This window comes from Ovis aries, chromosome 9, assembly GCF_016772045.2.
Source record: "Ovis aries strain OAR_USU_Benz2616 breed Rambouillet chromosome 9, ARS-UI_Ramb_v3.0, whole genome shotgun sequence".
Taxonomy (NCBI): domain Eukaryota; kingdom Metazoa; phylum Chordata; class Mammalia; order Artiodactyla; family Bovidae; genus Ovis; species Ovis aries.
The window spans coordinates 33,981,065-34,000,649 of record NC_056062.1 but is presented as its reverse complement, the minus strand read 5'-3'; the positions used below and the strand labels follow the sequence as shown (position 1 = coordinate 34,000,649).

At 42.8% G+C, this 19,585-nt stretch overlaps 1 long non-coding RNA gene and 1 other non-coding gene across 2 annotated transcripts; one reads left to right on the top strand and one right to left on the bottom strand.

Moving 5' to 3' along the window:
• Positions 1 to 1,872: 1,872 nt before the first annotated feature.
• On the top strand, positions 1,873 to 7,758 carry LOC121820335 (uncharacterized). The gene is made up of 2 exons (XR_006060828.2): positions 1,873 to 2,466; positions 3,500 to 7,758. It is a non-coding gene; the product is annotated as an uncharacterized LOC121820335 (long non-coding RNA).
• Positions 7,759 to 15,871: 8,113 nt separating this feature from the next.
• Positions 15,872 to 15,978, bottom strand: LOC114116514 (U6 spliceosomal RNA). The gene has a single exon (XR_003590417.1). It is a non-coding gene; the product is annotated as a U6 spliceosomal RNA (small nuclear RNA).
• Between the last annotated feature and the right edge of the window lie 3,607 nt (positions 15,979 to 19,585).

Genomic DNA, 19,585 nt, shown 5'->3' with positions numbered 1-19,585 from the left:
GATAGACAGGGAAGCCCGGTGTGCTGTCGTCTATGGGGTCACAAAGAGTTGGACACGACTGAGTGACTGAACTGAAAATTCCTATTCAGGTCTTTGGTAAATTTTTGTAGATAGTTTCTTTTTAAAGATGTTTTTATTTTCAACCTTCATTGTATCCTTATGTCTTTACGTGTGTTTCTCACTAACTTCACAGGCTCTGCCCTCAATCTTTCCCAGCATCAGAATATTTTCCAATGAGTCGGCTCTTCGCATCAGGTGGCCAAAGTATTGGAGCTTCAGCATCAGTCCTTCCAGTAAATATTCAGGATTGATTCCGTGTCTGATTCCAGTATTTGAACTCTATAGTGGGCTTTTTCTCGTGAAAGCTAACCTACTATCAGCTAGCTTTCATAAGCCCTGTTTCTCTTGTACTTTCTGAGCACTGCTCTTTAAGTGCTGGATTTAAGGTTTTCACACCACTCAGGGAGAGTGGCATGAACATCCATGGCAAAGCGAATCTGGGCATGTTACATCTTCAGGGAGACTTAACTCCCTCCTTTAGAATAGCAAATTTTGAAATAGGCAGTTTTCTTGGCCTTCTCTGGGAGCTGGGGGTGGGTAGATGGGTTATTTTTAGTTCACCATTACTGAACTTGATAGGGATGGAGATTCTAGTGAAGACTCCCCATTTAATTTAGGAAAGGGCTTTTCTCTTCTTCCTGTGACCCTGCTGTCCCAAATCTGTAGTTAACGTGACTTGCTTAGTTGCTCAGTCGTGTCCGACTTTTGTGACCCTATGGACTGTAGTCCACCAGGCTCCTCTGTCCATGGGATTCTCCAGGTAAGAATACTAGAGTGGGTTGCCATTTTCTCCTCCAGGGGATCTTCCTGACCCAGGGATCAAACCCGAATTTCTGGCATCACTTAGTTAAGTAAATTCTCCAGCTAAACAAGACTCCACCTTGCTGACTTAGCATTTTCACGATGCAGCTGTGTCATTCATAGCTCCCTGGGTCCTGCAGTTCTTAGCCTTATATTCATGGAAGGCAACAGTAGGGTTTTTTTTTCTTCCCATTAAACATCAGCTTAGACTTTTAAACTAGAAAGTTTTTAGTCTTTCCTTCCAGGAAAAAATGCGCTACGAATACAATGTAATATTTATGATATTTTGAGCTGAAAATGGTAATAAACTTGCTCTTGGCCAAGTTCTCCAAATTGCAAACATCAGCAAGAGTGTTGGAATGATAGCAATCGGCCTGAAAGGAAGAGGCTGGCTTTGTGGTTTATTGATAACAGACAATCAAAGACACATGAATGATGTCAAGCATAGTTCAAGGTTATTTTAAAATAAATCGTTCTTGTTCATGGAGACAAGTTTTTTCTTTTTTTATATTTTAAAAAAAACCCCACGTATTTAAAAAGTTCGAACATTCTGCCAAAAGAGGGCAGTATTCACTTGCAGTAGAATAGAAAGTGACTAAACAATTACTGAGAAAAGGTGAATAAATGTTTTCCCTCATACTTAGAAGGTGGATAAAATTTGACAAAACGTTCTCCACTCACCATCTTTGTCTCCCACGCTGGTCATCTGGAAGTGTTGCCTAAATTGACCAAGTTTTACTTTGTTTTTCTGTTTTATATATATTTTAAGTTCTACTTTATGGATAAGAGTTGTTTGAAGAGTTCAGTCTCTAAAGATAAAATCAAGAACTTCTCATACATACCTGCTTACCGAGCGACCAGAAAGTGCACGCTGAACTGAGAGACGCATTCACTGCAGAAGCTGCTCCTCCACCGGCGTCGGTGCGCGAAGCGGGCAAGCGCCGGGTCTGCAGGCGCGGGGCCCCCGGGGGCTCTCCGCGCACACGCCCGTCCGGGGGCGAGGGCGGGGGCTCAGGGCCACACCGGTCCTGTTACATATTCAGTAGTCAGGGAGAAGTCAGAAATCACTGGCCCAGTGTCTGAGGAGCGCAATATACAGAGAGAAAGGAAACCATCTTTTGAGAGCAGACAGGAGTAGGGGGTATGTGCACGTAGATAAGCCAGTTATCACCACACCAGCCCGTTAGGGTTTGAAATGTTATCGGATAAAAAGAAGAAAAGCTGTCCTGCGTGGACGAAATAACCAGTCACCGTGAGCTCCGATGCCCGCCCTGCGGCTGAGAGGCTGGGCTCCGGAAACGGTGCCGCGACCGCGGGGGAAGGACGCGCGCCTACCCGGCGGCTTTGGCGCGGATGGGTCCTCGACCCGCGACCCCCGCACGCCCCAGACGAGCTCGCCGAGCCCTTCCCCGCACCCCCGGGGCCCGGCCCAGATGGTGGCCAGAGCTGGCTTCTACCTCTCCTGCGACCCCAGGCCTCCGCGCTTAGACTGGAAGGAAAGCGCGAGCAGTGAAGTCCTGAAATGAACTGGTGCGCTCCTGGGTCCGTCTTCTTTCCAACTTCTTCCAGAAATTCCCACGGAGAACTGTCATCTTCATTCCTTTGGTAACTTTCCTGCACAGATTCCCAATTTAGTCCCTTCATCATTCTCACACCCACCCCGCCCCACTCCCACCTTTCCTGCTCTGAACCGAATGAACGGGGTCTGCTGTATTTGGAAATAACTCGTAATCTCGCGCGGGGCTCGCGTGCACGCCGCGTACTGCTCCGGGCTGGGCCTCCTCCCGCACTCTCCGGTGGGCGATGCTCCCGGTTCCCTCAAACCACCCCCGCCCCCGGCCCCTCGCCCCTCGCCCCTCGCCCCTCGCCACCAGGCCAGGAGCGCAGGGGCGGGGCCTGTGGGCGCCCAGTTCATCACCCAGGGGCCCCTGTGGGCTGGGAGAGCACACCACATCCTACTTCCGCGTGGGATGTGGGGAGTCATGAAATGAGGGTTTTTAGCTCGGTAATGAAAGTTGACACTGGTGGTTGGCTGTTACACATAAAACATCTATTCGGCCCATATGTCTTCATCGTAATTTTTATTAAGTATTTTGTTAATTTTGTATGCTCCTGAATATGGAATTGTCTTACTAGAAACACTCACAAAACAGATTCTTAAGCCTAGGGCCACTTCCCGCAAAGTGGATGCTCTTCCTGGCTTGTCAAGTCTCAGGACCGTAAATAGCAAATCTCTGAGTGTTTTTCAGAAAGTAAAAGAGCATACTTTTGGAAAAGAATACTTGCAGAAACTGAATCATAAATAAAATATAGCTTCTGGCAGGAATTGGGACGCCAAGAAGAAGACGTAAGGGCTATTTTAAGAACCGTCCTGGTCGGTCGTTTGCAAGTGAAGGCGTGAGGGCTGCACACAGGAGGAGCTGAATTCAGCGACCTGGGTGTGAAGCTGGCTCTTCCTGGTCATCCCTGGGATCCAGGGCGAGATGCTCAGTCCCACAGAGCCTGTTCCTTCATCCACGGCAACAACAATACCTGACTTGGAGAGTTGTGGGTCTGGAATAAATAAGGAGCAAGAAATGCCTCAAGGGTGCTTGGTCCTTGGGAACCAGGCAGTGGGTAAATTCTGTGCTTCTTACAGGTGTGTGTAGAGGAGAACATGGAGGAGGAAGACGATGAGGACACGAGGGTGACGTGTCTGAGCCTCTCCGGGAGCAGAGGGTCAGGGCGAGGAGCAGAGCCTGCCAGGATGGTGGACACCTGCCCGCATCCCACCCCAGCCTGAGGTGGTCAGCTGAGTGAAGTCATCCCAGGGCCTCGCCTCTGACGGTGTGGCTCATGGCTACTGCGGAGAAGCGATTCAGGTCCGAGTCTGTGAGTGTTGCTCAGATCTGGACCCTGTTTCCGCCCGCATCTCTGTGCCTCCCTTGCTTCCTGTCACACCCCAGAGGACACTCTCACTACCTCCCACCCCGGACTCCAGCTCACTTTATGCAGCCTGTGTGCTCTGCACTGACTAAATTGTGGGTAAAAGGGCTCTTACTAGAAATCTGAGAACTGAAGGTGAGGCTGGGAGCTACTTTGACCTCCTGTTCTGCTGAGGGTGGGTGAGCTCTCACCTGGCACCAGGTGCTGTGGGAGCCTTGTGACTCTGGCCGCCAAGTTTACTGGGGATCATTGCTTCTGGAGCCCTTGTGGGGTGTCAGTGTCCTGGTGCTCACACCATCCTCTGCTTGATGACGATGAGGTTCCTACCACAGGGATGTGGAGGGGGTGCTCGGAGGGGTACTCTGTCCCCCTCATGGGTAAAAGGCGAGAGTCGAGTCTTCCTGCCACAGGAGGGAGCAGTGATGACAGAGGTTCTAGGCTGTTGTGTCGTGTGTACACGTGGGCAGGTGGCTGTGAGACTGCACGTAGGAAAAGGGAAGTTTGTGCGTCTTATTTACCTTGCTTTGCCTTGAACGTGAAAATGTTGAAGGTTTGAGTCACAACTCAAGAGCCTGCTGTGAAGAATGTAGCCACTGACAGAGGTGAGGACAGCCTGATGTGGTGGGCTGACTTTGCCTGCCTCTGTTTGAAGGCGTCTGTGATGGGGGATGCAGACGGGGGTCTACTCTGAACACAAGGGAGCTTACAGCCCAGGAGGGGATTCAGGGTGGCAGGTGTGAGATGACTGGCAGGTATGAGATGACTAAGAGGAGACGTGGTTGGAGGAGGGGTTTCTTGCTGGAGGTAGAATGGGAGGATCACACCTCGAGGTGGGGGGTCACCCTACACCCACCTGGCAGATAGAAGGGGGCTGTCCCCCCCATACTTTTGAACCATGAGTGGAGCAGTGTATTAAGTTGCCATTGGTATTTTTCTTGATGGATTAATTTCATGATAAAGGTAATAAATATTAGAACCACTGATTTTCTACCCTTTTGTCCATGTAGTTTTTTCTCTATTGAGGATACAAAATTTCTCTCCTTTTGTTCTGCTGAGGTTTGCAATCATATCAGCCTGTAAATTTGCACCAATGTGCTTTGTGGATGGAGAGTACTAATTAGTAAGTCAGCTACCTATGTAAATAACTACTGTATAAATACATGTTCAACATAGTTTATGGGAGAACAAGCCCTATAAAAGCTATATTATTATTGTGTACATATTTAATTTTGGAACAAAATGAATCACTGTGAAACCTTAAATTTCAGAAGCCCTTCCTTGGGTAAATTGTATGCAGAATACAATTTCACAATGACTGAAAATAGCCTGCGTATCTTACTCTAAAGTGTGAAAATGTCTTACAATAATAGACACATTTTTTGATCATTTATATGAATTTCATAAAATAATATGGAGGAATTAGGTATATACATTTTCAAATTATAGTTTTTTTTTAAGAAATAACCAGTGTCTGTTCTTTTGTATCTACTCTATTGACGTACTTTTAACTCATTCTTTTAAATCTCTTTTGTGAACTTATATTCAGAAGATATATGATTCTTTTAATCATTTAAATATCAACAGCAATCTAAAGTTGTTAATACTTTCATCTTCCCACCATAGATAATTTAGAAACAGTAACATTGATGACATTTCTCTGGAAAGCAATAAGGAATAGCCTTTAAAAAATGACGGTTAATAAAGCATTTTTATTAACTAGCTAGTTATTGCCATTGAAAGTTACATTGATTTTAATCTTTTGAGGTTCGACAATATTATTGTTGAGAGGGGAGGAAAATTCTGATATTCTTCCAAAATAAATTGTTGTTCAGCTTCTCCGATCCTTTGTGAATCCATGGACTGCAGCATGTTAGGCTTTCCGGCTCTTCACTGTCTCCTGGAGTTTGCTCAAACTCATGTCCATTGAGTCGATGATGCTAACTAACCATCTCATCTTCTGCTGCCCTCTTCTCCTACCTTCAATCTTTCCCAACATCAGGATCTTTTCCAGTGAGTTGGCTCTTTCTATCAGGTGGCCAAAGTGTTGGAGCTTCAGCTTCAGCATCAGTCCTTCCAATGAATATTCAGGGTCGATTACCTTTAGGATTGACTGCTTTGATCTCCTTGTTGTTCATGGGACTCTCAAAAATCTCCAGCACCATAATTCAAAAGCATCAGTTCTTTGGCACTCAGTATGCCTTATTGTCCAACTCTCACATCTGTGCATGACTACTGGAGAAACCATAGCTTTGATTGTACAGATCTTTGTTGGCAAAGTGACGTCTCTGCTTTTTAATATGCTGTCTAGGTTGGTCATAGGGCTTCCCTGATAGCTCAGTTGGTAAAGAATCTGCCTGCAATGTAGGAGATCCTGGTTTGATTCCTGGGTCAGGAAGATCCACTGGAGAAGGGATAGGCTACCCACTTCAGCATTCTTGGGCTTCCCTTGTGGCTCAGCTGGTAAAGAATCTGCCTGCAGTATGAGAGACTTGGGGTCAATCCCTGGGTTGGGAAGATCCTCTGGAGAAGGAAAAGGCTACCCACTCCAGTATTCTGGCCTGGAGAATTCCATGGACTGTAGTCCATGTGGCCACAAAGAGTTGGATACGACTGAGCAACTTTCACTTTCACTAGGTTGGTCATAGCATTCCTTCCAAGAGGCAAGTATCTTAATTTCATGGCTGCAGTCATCATCTGCAGTGATTTTTGGAGCCCAAGAAAATAAAATCTGTCACTATTTCCATTTTTTCCCCATCTATTTGCCATGAATTGATGGGACCAAATGTAAAACATAGACTTCACTTTGAAAATTCGCTTTAAGTTCTGAATATTATGAAGTGAAAGAATCCTGTTGTTTCAGTCACCATTAAACCATTAAAATGGCAGAGATATTAAACAGCTTTCCTATAGATTATATGTCAATGGATTAAATAAGACACTCATATCAAGGCACTGCATTGAAATTACACTGCAATCAGTATTTGATGCTCTTTCAAAATCATATTCTACATAGTAGCCATGTCTTCTTATATCAATTTACATGTTTCCTAAGGTTTTCTTAAACATGACTCCCGGGAGCAGGATTCTTTTGGGGAGAGTGTTTCCTAGAAAAGGCAAGGGCTGCTGTAGAGGATTGCAAGCCACTTTTCATGTTGCACATAAAGATTCAGTTCAGTAGAGCAGCCTTGAATACCTGGTAATAGAAAATGGACCGCTGCTGGAAATGGTGTAAATTGTGTACACTTAGCGAAAGGACTTTTCAGTGTGAAAGACTCAAGATGCCCTGTTTCTTAGCAGAATGTTGAATTTGATAACATGGTAAATAAAGGCATGGGCTTCCCTGTTGGCTCAGTGGTAAAGAACCTGCCTGCCAATGCAGGAGATGAGGGTTTGATCCCTGAATTGGGAAGATCCCCTGGAGAAGGAAATGAAAATCCACTCCAGTATTCTTGCCTGGGGAATCCCATGGACACAGAAACGTGGTGGGCATCCATGAGGTCACAAGAGTCAGACAGACTTAGAGACTAAACAACAAATAACAAACAAAGGTGACAAGTCTGGTCAAACTATAGCAAGTGAAAGTGGCTCAGTCACGTCCGACTCTTAGGGAAGCTTCCCTGGTAGTTCAGATGGTAAAATGTTTGCTTGGGAGGAGCCCCTGGAGAAAGGAATGGCAACCCACTCCAGTATTATTACCTGGAGAATTCCATGGACAGAGGAGCCTGATGGACTGCAATCCATGGAATCGCGAAGAGTTGGACCAACCAAATTATAGCAAAGTGATCTGCTATACGGAACCTCCAAGAGGAACCCCTATGCAGAATGCAGGCTGGAAAAGGGGGCTGGCTGGATCTGACCCAGGGGAGTCTGGTCTACCCTGAGGGTCCCATCCTCCATGACATCCCTTCTCAGTCTTGGGTTCAGCAATAGATTCCTGGATATAGTACCAAAAGCACAGTGACAAAAGAAAAAGTAGATAAATAGTTCTTTACCAAAATTAGCAACAAGGACGCCATTAAAAAATAAGACAAAGAATGGGAGAAAATTTTCAGATCATATATCTGACAAGAGTCTTTTGTAAATAGAACAAGGAGCCCTTCCACCTCGACAACAACAACAACAAAACGGGTAACACAGTCAAAACTGAGGAAAGTATTTGAAGAGCTGTTTGTTGAAAGAAAATACACAAATGGCCAAGAAAGCCCATCAGAAGATGCTCGATGTCATCAGTCACTAAGGAGATGCAAGTCAAAGCTGGACCTAGCAACAACTTTAACCCTTGAGAATGGCGAAAATGAAAAGATAAAAACAAGTGTCAGCAAGGACGTGGAGGAACCCTGCTGATGGAATTGTGAAATGAACCACTTTGGCAAACTTGGCAATTCCTCAAAGCCTTAAATGTAGAATTACCATATGACCTAGTAACCCTAATCCTAGGCAGATAACCAAGATAAACAAAGATATGTTTCCACACAAACGGCTGTACAGGGATGTTTATAGTAGTGTTTCCTTGTTCAGTTGCTAAGTCGTCTCTTACTCTGCGACCCCATGGACTGCAGCACACCAGGCTCCTCTGTCCTCCTCTATCTCCTGGAGATTGCTGAGATTCATGTCCACTGAGTTGGTGGTGCTATGTAACCATCTCATCCTCTGCCACCCCCTTTTTCTCCTGCCCTCAGTCTTTCCCAGCATCAGATTCTTTCCCAATGAATCGGCTCCTAGCAGTAGGATTCATCAGGATGTGATCCAAATGCCCATCGACCGATAAGTGGATAGAGACAATGGGGTCTGTCCATTCCCTGGAATATCCTTCAGCAGTAAAAGAGCAGTACTGATTCATGCTACAGTGTTGAAAATGCTTTGCTTGGTGAAAGGCGCCAGACACAAGCCAACATATATTGTATGGTTTTATTTGTATGAGCATCTAGAATAGACACATCACGAGGGCGATCTGGTTTTGACGTCTGTCACCTCGTTGATCACCAGGGTTGATCTGGCTGATCTGGCTGGCTAGGTGGGTGTCCTCTTTCCTTTCTCACCTCTCCCTGCCTATCCCTCCCAAAGCTGCATGCTCGGTTGAAGAGGACAACCATCCCCAATAGAGGAGGACCGGTCCTCGGTCAAGGGCATGCAAGCAGTTGTGCTTCCCTGCTAGAACCTCCAACAAGCTCTCAGAATAGACACCTTGTAGACAGTGATGTAGGGGCCGTGGAGTGGGTGAGTCCATGGGAGGATTTCTGCTCGTGAGGATGTGTGATGAGATAGATAAATGTGGGCATGATGATGTGTTTTGGGTTTTTTTGGGGTGATGAAAATATTCTAAAAGTAGATACTGGTGATTGCTGCACAGCTCTGCCAACATGCTAAAAACACCGAATTGCACACTTTAAGTGGGTGAGTTTTTTGGTATGCAAATTCTATCTCAGTATGGCTGTTATACAGTTTTCCCCTTGGCTTTCATTTTCTCATTTGAGAAATGAGAAAGTTGGGGTTGATTTTAGCTTCTTCTTGGGCTTCCCTGGTGGCTCACACAGTGGGAAGATCCTCTGGGGAAGGGAATGGCAACCCACTCCAGTATTCTTGCCTAGAGAATCCCATGGACAGAGGAGCCTAGCAGGTTACAGTCATGAGGTCACAAAGAGTCAGACACAGGTAAGCACACACACACATCCTGTAAGGTGAATCTCGCTTGAGTCTCAGTTCAGTTCAGTCGTTCCGTCCTGTCCAACTATTTGCAACCCCATGCACTGCAGCACGCCAGGCTTCCCTGTCCATCAGTCCTTCCAATGAATATTCAGGGATGATTTCCTTTAAGACTGACTGGTTTGATCTCCTAGCAATAGACGTTTGAGTCTATGTCAGTGTATATGTTTGTCTCACATCCTGTGACAGATTTTAAAATGAGGATTCATGTTATTTCTGTACTCTGAAGTGTCTGTTAAACATCATGTATATTTAGTACAAAATGCTGTTTATTGAACTTCCACAATAGTGTTTTCTTTTTTAGCAGCTCAGTAAGCCATCCTAACTTTATGAGCTATAGTAACTTCATTAACTGTCTCGTTCCCTCCCACAGGTCCATAATCTTGTTAAACTAAACCAGCAGCTGGAATGTGGAGTTAAGGAATCTAATTTAAAAATTAATTCCCTTATCCTTGTTAAGGATGAGAGATTTCCTAATTAGTCCTGACAAGGAGTCAGTTTTGATGGACTTTTTAATTTTAATAACATATTAGCTTCCATATTTGTTTGTCAGATATGTAGAGCAGCAGGGGTATCTTGAATTCCAAACTAATTGTAAAGAAATTTGAACTTTTTCCTTTTTCTCCAGGGAATTAGTCCAGAGCTAAGAGAGAAGTTGGAGCTCTGGACTAAAAAAATCCCCAGGGGCAGCATCCAGTGAGGATTGGGAGGGGCTGGATTCAGCAAGGTTTGCGCAGGGTTTGTGTTTCTTGTGGCCTCGCTCTGATGTCTGTGTGCGTGGGGAAGCAGTCACCTCTCATTCTAGACAGACTGATTTTGGTGCAGGAAGACCGTGGCCGTGCGTGGGTGAGAGGCCCTGGCTGGGTGGGGAAGGTGGTTCTGACTAGGAGCTGCTCTGTGTGGAGGCTGTATGCAGTACCATCGGGTGGGGGTGGTGCTGATGAAGACTGCAGGGCTCCTAGAGGAGCAGTACCGCCTCTGCACAGATGCAGAGTCTACTTCAGAAGAAAGAAAGTGAAAGTGTTAGTCAGTCAGTCGTGTCCGACTCTTTGTGACCCCATGGACTGTAGCTCACCAGGCTCCTCTGTCCATGGAATTCTCCAGGCAAGAGTACTGGAATGGGTTGCCATTTCCTTTTCCAGGGGATCATCCTGACCCAAGGATTGAACCCTGGTCTCCTGCATTGCAGGCAGATTCTTTGCTGCCTGAGCCACCAAGGCAGAGTCTGCTGGGACCACCTGATGTTTTCCTTCCATGGGTGGTGTCGTAACTGCGGGGTTTTTCTGGTAACTGGCCCAGCCTGTGGTCGCCTTCATGGTGGTGATGTCACAGCTGTGGGTGTGTGGGTGCCTGTGCAGTGGCCGTGGGCCTGGGGTCTAGAGAGCGGGCTCTTGTGGGTCAGCTGCAGCTCCTGTGCCCAGGGTGCTGGCCGGCCTGCAGCAGTGCTGGGTCGAGAGCCTGAGATGAGGGAGCAGAGCTGTTGTCTGCTGGGGAGCACGGAGCAGCCAAGCAGGCTCTGGGGCTGGGTGTACCCTGGGTGGAGTGCTGCCAGCTGTGGTTGTGGGCAGTTCGACAGAGGCACTATTGGGGTCCCCAGTGGCAAAGGCTGCCTGGGCCCCATAAACCAGGCCACGGGACCACAGTGGTGCCCGCCATGTGGCTGGTGTTGCTGGACCACCTTCTTCTTTGATCCTTGCTGCCTCCGGTGTATTTGCTGAGCTGGTCTCCCCATCAGTCCTTTCTGTGCAGTTTTTCTCCTTTTCTTCTCCACCGTGTTGCTGTAGGTTCTTAATTGGACTCTTCAGCCCTCCTAAAGCTATTTTCATTTGTGAATAGCTAATTGTTTTTTGTTGCAGGCAATGAAGACTGGTATCTCCTAGTATATCATCTTGCTCAGTTTAGGTTATTTTTTAAAAAATTATTATCAAAATACCTATGAAAAATAATGTGCTCAGTTTTGTATATTTAACTTGGATTTTAATGAGTATATATTCAAATAGTCTTTGGATACAATCATGTTTAAAAAAGTCTTTAGACCTTTGAGAAACAGTACATGACAAGATAGGGTTGGAAAAGAAGACATAAAAATAGAGCTCAGAAAAAGGGAAAATAGCAGTAGAAAGGTAGCGTTTTAGAAGCAGTCTGCTTAAATTTTTAAAAGCTGATAATAATGAAAGAGCAGGCTTCTGCCATTCATGACCCATATAAAATCTGCAGAGTTCATGATATATTTTTCAGGTTTAATGACTGGTCAAAACAATAAAAACAAGCCAACTGAACATTGCAAATTGTTTAGATCTTTTTTACTACTGATCAAAATAATGAAAATGAGCAAGGAAGTTATTCTCATCAAATCCACAATTTTATCAGGTTTGATCAAACTGATAAAACTATAGTCTTTACCAAATGAAGCTTGAATTACTGATCAAAATAATGAGAACAAATGCCAAACGCATTTACATCAAATTCCTAACCCAGAAGCACAGAGGCAGTTCTTGTCCAGCATAAGATGATGAAGAAAATGGCTTCCCAGAATGGGCAGGTTGGAGGGGGAAGTCGAGACCAGGAGCCCCACTGGCTTCTGAAAGCCAATCCTGGAGGGTGGCCCTGCTTCCAGGAAACAAAGCGATTTGGGTTCATGAAGAAGAAATAGAAACGAGCCTTTACATTCACAGATCGTGCATATCTTGCGGCCATTTCCCTGTGTTTTCTAGTCTCCTGTCAGTTATTTGTGATGGAAGCATGTGAGTTCTTTATGAGGAGAATAGTAAGAAATCACTATTACAGAGAAAAACACACATAATACAATGGCTAGAATGTAAAAATTCTGGAGAAATAGCAAAAAATTGGTATTTAACAAAGAGAGTGAAGTCAAAGTCACTCAGTTGTGTCTGACTCTTGTAACCCCATGGACTATAGCCCGCCAGGCTCCTCTGTCCATGGAATTTTCCAGGCAAGAATATTGGATTGGGTTGCCATTTCCTACTCCATTAACAAAGAGAAGTAATAGTAAAAAAAAAAAAAAAATTGGTATAATGTTCTAGAAATACTGAGTCAAACATAGTGATGCCTTATTTATTTATAGGGCTTCCCTGTAAAGAATTCAGTGTATTTTCCTTGACCATGAATATAGTTGGTGATGGAGATAACTGGAGATTTTTAAAAATTATCACTAAATTGGATGATCATGTACAAATAATTAGGAACAGCTGAGTTCTTATTAAAACTCATCTATTAATTTTTTCAAATATCTTAATTTCATTTTTGGAGGCTCTGTTCTGAAATGTATCCATTTAACTTGTTATCCATTTGGTTACTCACTAATATTTAAATTTATCCAGAATCTTTATAAGCAAATTCATGAAGAAATTTAGAATGTAAAAATCCCTGCATGTACAGTTAGCTTACAATTATAGATATGATTCATGGTTACTTTTTTAATGAAAATATACTGGTTATGATTGTTAAATCAAATATATCTATTTAAATAAATATGTATTCTTGAATAGGAAGACAACATCATAAAGACTAAATCAGGCATGTTCAGGGTAGTGTGGCTGTAGACAGGATTTAACATCATAAACGTCTTTTTTAAAAGTTAGCTTGTGCATTTATTATAGTACAATAAAAGTACCATCAGATTTTTTTTTTCTGGAATGAGATAAGTTGATTATCAAGTCCACTCAGAGGAAAATATAGGTAAGAATTGCTAGAAAAACTCTAAGGGCAACAGGGCCAGTTTGAAGCTCTAGATACAGCAGATAATAAAGCTCATGACAAAGCTTCTCAGAAAAATAATAAACTGGGAAATTCTAGTAAGGTTAGCAGATGAGATTAAGGATGCCCTTAATTATTACAAATTTATGAAGAATCTACTCTTCAGGGTCAGAAGTTTTCCCCAGCAAAGAAGTGCAGCATGAGCTGACAATTAGCCTGTGAATAGTTGGCCTCAGAAACCAAAGAGGAACTGGAGAGTCTTTTGATGAAAGAGAAGAGTGAAAAAGTTGGCTTAAGACTCAACGTTCAAAAAACTAAAATCATGGCATCCAGTGCTATCACTTCATGGCAAATAGAGAGGAAACGATGGAAACAGTGACATACTTTATTTTCTTTGGCTCCAAAATCACTGCAGATGGTGACTGCAGCCATGAAATTAAAAGACGCTTGCTCCTTGGAAGAAAAACTATGACCATCCTACATAGCATATTAAAAGCAGAGACATTACTTTGCCAACAAAGGTCTGTCTAATCAAAGCTATCGTTTTTCCAGTGGTCATGTGTGGATGTGAGAGTTGGACTATAAAGAAAGCTGAGGGCCAAAGGATTGATGCTTTTGAACTGTGGTGTTGGAAAAGACCCTTGAGAGTCCCTTGGACTGTAAGGAGATCCAACCAGTCCATCCTGAAGGAAATCAGTCCTGAATATTCATTGGAAATACTGATGCTGAAGCTGAAGCTACAATACTTTGGCCACCTGATGAGAAGAACTGACTCATTTGAAAAGACCCTGATGCTGGCAAAGGTTGAAGGCAGGAGGAGAAGGGGACGACAGAGGATGAGATGGTTGAATGGCATCACTGACTCGATGGAACATGAGTTTGAGCAAGCTCTGGGAGTTGGTGATGGACAGGGAAGCTTGGCATGTTGCAGTTCATGGGATAGCAAAGAGTTGGACATGACTGAGAGACTGAACTGAACTGATAGGTTTATTATAGTCATAAAAATATTGTACACATTTATACATAAATGTATAAAGGCGAAGGCAATGGCACCCCACTCCAGTACTCTTGCCTGGAAAATCCCATGGACGGAGGAGCCTGGTGGGGTGCTGTCTGTGGGGTCACACAGAGTCGGACACGACTGAGCGACTTAGCAGCAGCCGAGTGACTGAACTGAACTGAACTGAATTGGCCTTAAACATGGTTTGGCTCATTCCAGGTGTAGACCAGTTACAGAGGAGAAACAAGAGAGCCGAATGAATATATAGAGAAAAATTATAAATCTGGTTCATCTCATTTAAACTGTGCTGCATAGATAGGATATGGATGACACACATAGGCAGAGGTGGTTCGGTGTTGATAAGATTAACAGGTGATAAGTTTTGATGGAACTGAGGAATTTATGGAGTTGAGGAAGTACAGAGAATAATCCTTTTCTGTCCTCAAGGAGTTCAAAAGTTAGTGGGCAGTTAAACAACATACACACAAACACACGTGCAAAGACACACAAAATCTAAGTATAAACAATTCAGATGGCATTCTGAGATCCTTTATGTATTTGGAAATTGTATATATATATATATATATGTTTTCTTGATGTTAATGATATAATTAAATGTGCTCTCGTAAACCTGTTAATCTCTATGGTAGGAATATACATGTTCAGTATAAGTGTGGCAGAACAACTTCATGATGGCAGAACAGCGTGAACAGAAAGTGTAAGACTGTCCGTGTGGACATAGCCTAGATGATGACAGCTTGAATTCTTTCCAGGGTTGTTCACTCTTTAAAACTTTGATAACAAGAGTAGTCTTTTTGGTTCATGATGGCAGATTGATTGCCTTGTATATTTACATTTTACTAGGTTCACTGATGCGACTGTTAAAATTGACTATTTGTTAAAATACAAATTGACTGTTTGTTTCACAATGACGACTTGATGGGCTTTTGAAAGCAGTTGTATTTACGTTTTACAGGATCTGCTATTCTGAATGTTTGTCAGTACAACAGGATCCACCTTTGACACTTGCTTTTAAGCAAAAACCAAGAAGAGCAAGTTTGAAAGTGTGTTTGGAGGTTCTGAACAGAGCATGTGTCTACCCGGGAAAGTTCTCCTCCACGAAGCAGTATGTGTGTGGAGGATGCACGTGAATGAATAAGGGAAGGACGCAGGTCCGCCCGCCTGAGAATCTCAGCTGCCACATTCGAGCACCCTTGTTATTGCATGAGGTTTCAGAAAAGTGGATGGGGTGGGGAATGGTTTGTTTATTACAGCAGAAATGTGGCTTTATGTCCAATTATCAGAGAGGATAAGAAGTTGGTGTGTTGGTTCAGAAAGACTGGTAGATGATAGAGATAGGTGGGTAGGTAGATAGGTAGGTAGGTGGCTAACTGAACAGTGGCTGGTGTTCAGTAAGTAACATGTGTACATTAGTGTTGGTTATTATCTTTGACAAAATCCACCTTCTTTATTGTCTCATTAATTCTGGTCATTCGATGGTGGCAAGTACCCCATTTTATTTTTTTCAACATGAATCAGCCATAGGTACACATATATCCCTCCCTTTTGAACTTCCCTCCCATCTCCCTTCCCATCCCACCGCTCTAGGTTGATACAGAGTCCCTGTTTGAGTTTCCTGAGTCATACAGCAAATTCCCGTTGGCTGAAAACATGAAACACTTCACGAATTTGTGTGTCATTCTTGTATAGGGGCCACGCTAATCTTCTCTGTATCATACCAATTTTAGTATATGTACCACTGAAGTGAGCACAAATACTCCATTTTTAACATAAAAGATAAAATCTGAGTTTTAATAATGCATATTTTGTTGGGTCTCCAGAGGTGTTGCTTTATGACAGACATTTGGCTGTAGAAGACCTGAACTGGGGCATGAAACAGTGAAATCCTAATTTTCTCATTACTTGGGGAGGGCTCAAAGATTGGTGTATTTAAAAAAAAAACCTTTAAATCATGGATAGTCTCTTTGGTATGCCTAGTGTTTTAAGAAGAGAGTGATAGAATTCCAAACCATAGTGCTTCCCCGAGTGTACAAAAAAATCAATCTAAATAAATATTTTAAAGACAGCCAATTATTGGACTTGAGCCATAAAACCGTGTCAGTGGTGGGTTTTCTTTTTTTCTTCTCTTTTACCATCATGACTGTAACTTAGTACTGTCTTCTCTCTGACTTCTCAATTTGGTTTTACCTCTAAGTAACCCTGATCATGTGCTTCTATAGTCTTGTCAAAATTTTTCCCTCATCTTCCTGCTCTCCCTACAGGCCATAACCTGGGCCCTAATGTTTTTCAAGAAAAATTGATTTTTCTCTGTCAGAAAGAAATCATTGTATATTTAATATTTTATACTTGTTTTCAGTTGAGATGAATCTTCAGGAATCTACATAGATGGTTGTGGAATGACAGATGAGTCAGCATGATTTGACCTACTTGGGATTAGCTTGAAGATTCATCTGTTTACTAATATTTGTCTTTGTAAATATTTGATGGTGATGGTGTTTAGAAGTCCCAATGGTGTTTCATAATTTATAGGAGTAATATTTTAAAATCCGATGTCACTTTTCTCCCCCTGTAGATGAGTCTTCTCTTGTTCTAGTCTTTAGCATCTTAAGTAATAGTAGTAGTAGTCTCTCAGTCATGTCTGACTCTTTGCAACCCCATGAATGGTAGCCCACCAGGCTCCTTTGTCCATGGAATTCTCCAGGCAAGAATACTGGAGTGGATAGCCATTCTCTTCTTCAGGGGATCTGCCCAACTCAGGGATTGAACTGGATCTCCTGCACTACAGGCAGATTCTTTGCTATCTGAGCCACCAGGGAAGACCTTAGTATCTTAAGGATTCTAACAAAGTTTCCTGATGAAGCAGGTGGCCTCACTGGAAACAAAAGTACTGAATGACTTAGTGAGGGTGAGGGTTATATGCAGGACCTTGTCACTCTGGTTCCAAACTGCATATCCTTTCTAGTGTCTTACACCTTCTTGGGTATCTTCAGTTATTGTTCAGATTTCTTTATACTGTATTATCTTTGTATCTTCTAGGACTTCAGAATATATCTTGAACGTAGTAAGTAACTTTTGTAAGAATTATTTTTATGTTTTAAATTAATTGGAGCTCATGGTAATTATTTACTACTTAACATTTAAAATTTTGGTTATTTTAAAAGATATATTAGAGAATTCCTGGTGGTCTAGTGGTTAGACTGTGTGCTATCGCTGCTGAAGGCCTGGTTCCATCCCAGGTTGGGAAACTTAAGATCCCAATGTGGCTGAAAAAAAAAGTTGTGTTAATGAAACAGACACACGGTAATGGTGGGCACTGGTCATCTTACAGGATAAATAATTGTTCTGTCTTGACTCATTCAGATTCATGTTCAAAAGGACTTTCAGGCTGGGGACCCTCTTGGCTATGTCACATTCCTGGGTTGGATTTTATTTTAACAATACTGGATCTGCTTTGAGAAAAGGGCATAGAATGACATGGTGACATAAAATAGGCTTCTAATCACCCTCTTCTCTCTCTTTTTTAATTTTCAATGCTGGCAATCATCTTTTTATTTTTTAGTGCCTGATGGTTTTTAAAAAATGTTATTTCTATTCAGTAGACTGAAAACAATACTGTTAGTAATAGTAATGTGAAAATGCAGAATTCAAAGCCAGTACTACCAAAATAAATTTGGTAATAAATACTCCTGTTGTGGCCAAGTTGGGGGAAGACACCTGACCACACTAGGCCTTTTCTCCTCCTCTGAGACAGATGTGTGGCTGCTTCTGGGCTGGGTGCCCAGGACTCACTTATAGAGGTCAGCCCCCAACACAGTCAGAGGGACTTGGAGGCCCTGAGCTGTCCTGAGGGCCTGCAGGTGTCTGGGTCATGTGTCTTCAGAGTCACTTCTGGCTCAGCTGATGCTCCTGGGCTGATAGGAATCAGGCTCTACAGGCAATATGAAGATATAGAGGGCTTCCCTGATGGCTCATCAGGTAAAGAATCTGCCTGTAATGCAGGAGACACAGGAAATGTGGGTTTGATCCCTGGGTTGGGAAGATCCCCTGGTGGAGGAAATGGCAACCCACTTCAGTATTCTTCCTTGAAGAATCCCATGGACAGAGGAGCCGGGCAGGCTACAGTCTATGGGGTCATAAAGAGCTGGACACAACGGAGCACTAGAATATAAAAGACAAATACACATCTCAAGTTTGAGCTGATGTCTGGTGAAAGGATGTTAGGTATTGTTTCCTGTCCTGAATTTCAGTGGAATCTCTCAGAAATTTTGAGTATGTCTCCTTTATTAAAAATAAAGCAAAAATAATATAAATGACAGTATCTGTAATCACTTAACCAGAACACTGCTCAGAAAGCATTCCATTCATTAAAATTGTAACAAAGGTATTTTGATGGAAAGCCGAATGTTTGAATAAACCTTGACAACAGATATGTTCTTGGGATTGGAAAACACATTCAACTGTGAATCATTTTAATGGATTTGTTTCTTGTTGGCAATAAAAATATTTTCAGGAAAACTTGTGAATTAAATGTTTAATGTCATACTTTATTATTATGATGATTTTTAATTGGAGAATAATTGACTTACAATGTTGTGTTGATTGCTGTATAACAAAGTGATCCAGTCATACATGTATGTACACTCTCTTTCACGTTCTTTTCCATTATGGTTTATCCCAGGATATTGAATAGAATTGCCTGTGCTATTAGGACCTTTTATCTGTTTATCTGTTCTGTATATAATATTTTGTGCCTGCTAATCCCAAGTTCCCACTCCATCCGCCCCCCCCGCCCCCCACTCCACCCCTCAGCAAGTCTGTTCTCTATGTCTGAGTCTGTTTCTGTTTCATGATAGTTTATCTCGTACTTCAGAGTATTCACATTCATATTGAGTTACAGTGTTAAAGAAATAAAAACTTCAGTGCAATTTTTAGAAATTTCACATTTTATTTTTACCAAAATCCAGATAACTGTATAAGAATATCCAGAAACAGATGTCAAATGCATTTATATACTGAAGAAATATGAATGACGATATGTAGCATCTTTTCCTTCCTCAGTTGCAGTATGGAAGGAGAATTAGGAGTAAGACTGAAAGGCCTTCTTTGTGTGGAAGGAGCCAGTTTCTCTCCTAGGCCCCATCCTGGGGAGAATTATGAAAATAGTCAAACTGTTCCCTGCATCACGTGTTTCAGATGAGACTGAGAATACAATGTGTACAAGATCCCACATGTATACACACATCACACGTGTAGGCCACAACTTACATTATGTGCATAAGCAACATGCACATGTGTACATATATGCATGTACACACATCTGCAAATGTGTATATAGACATATACATGTGCATACATACA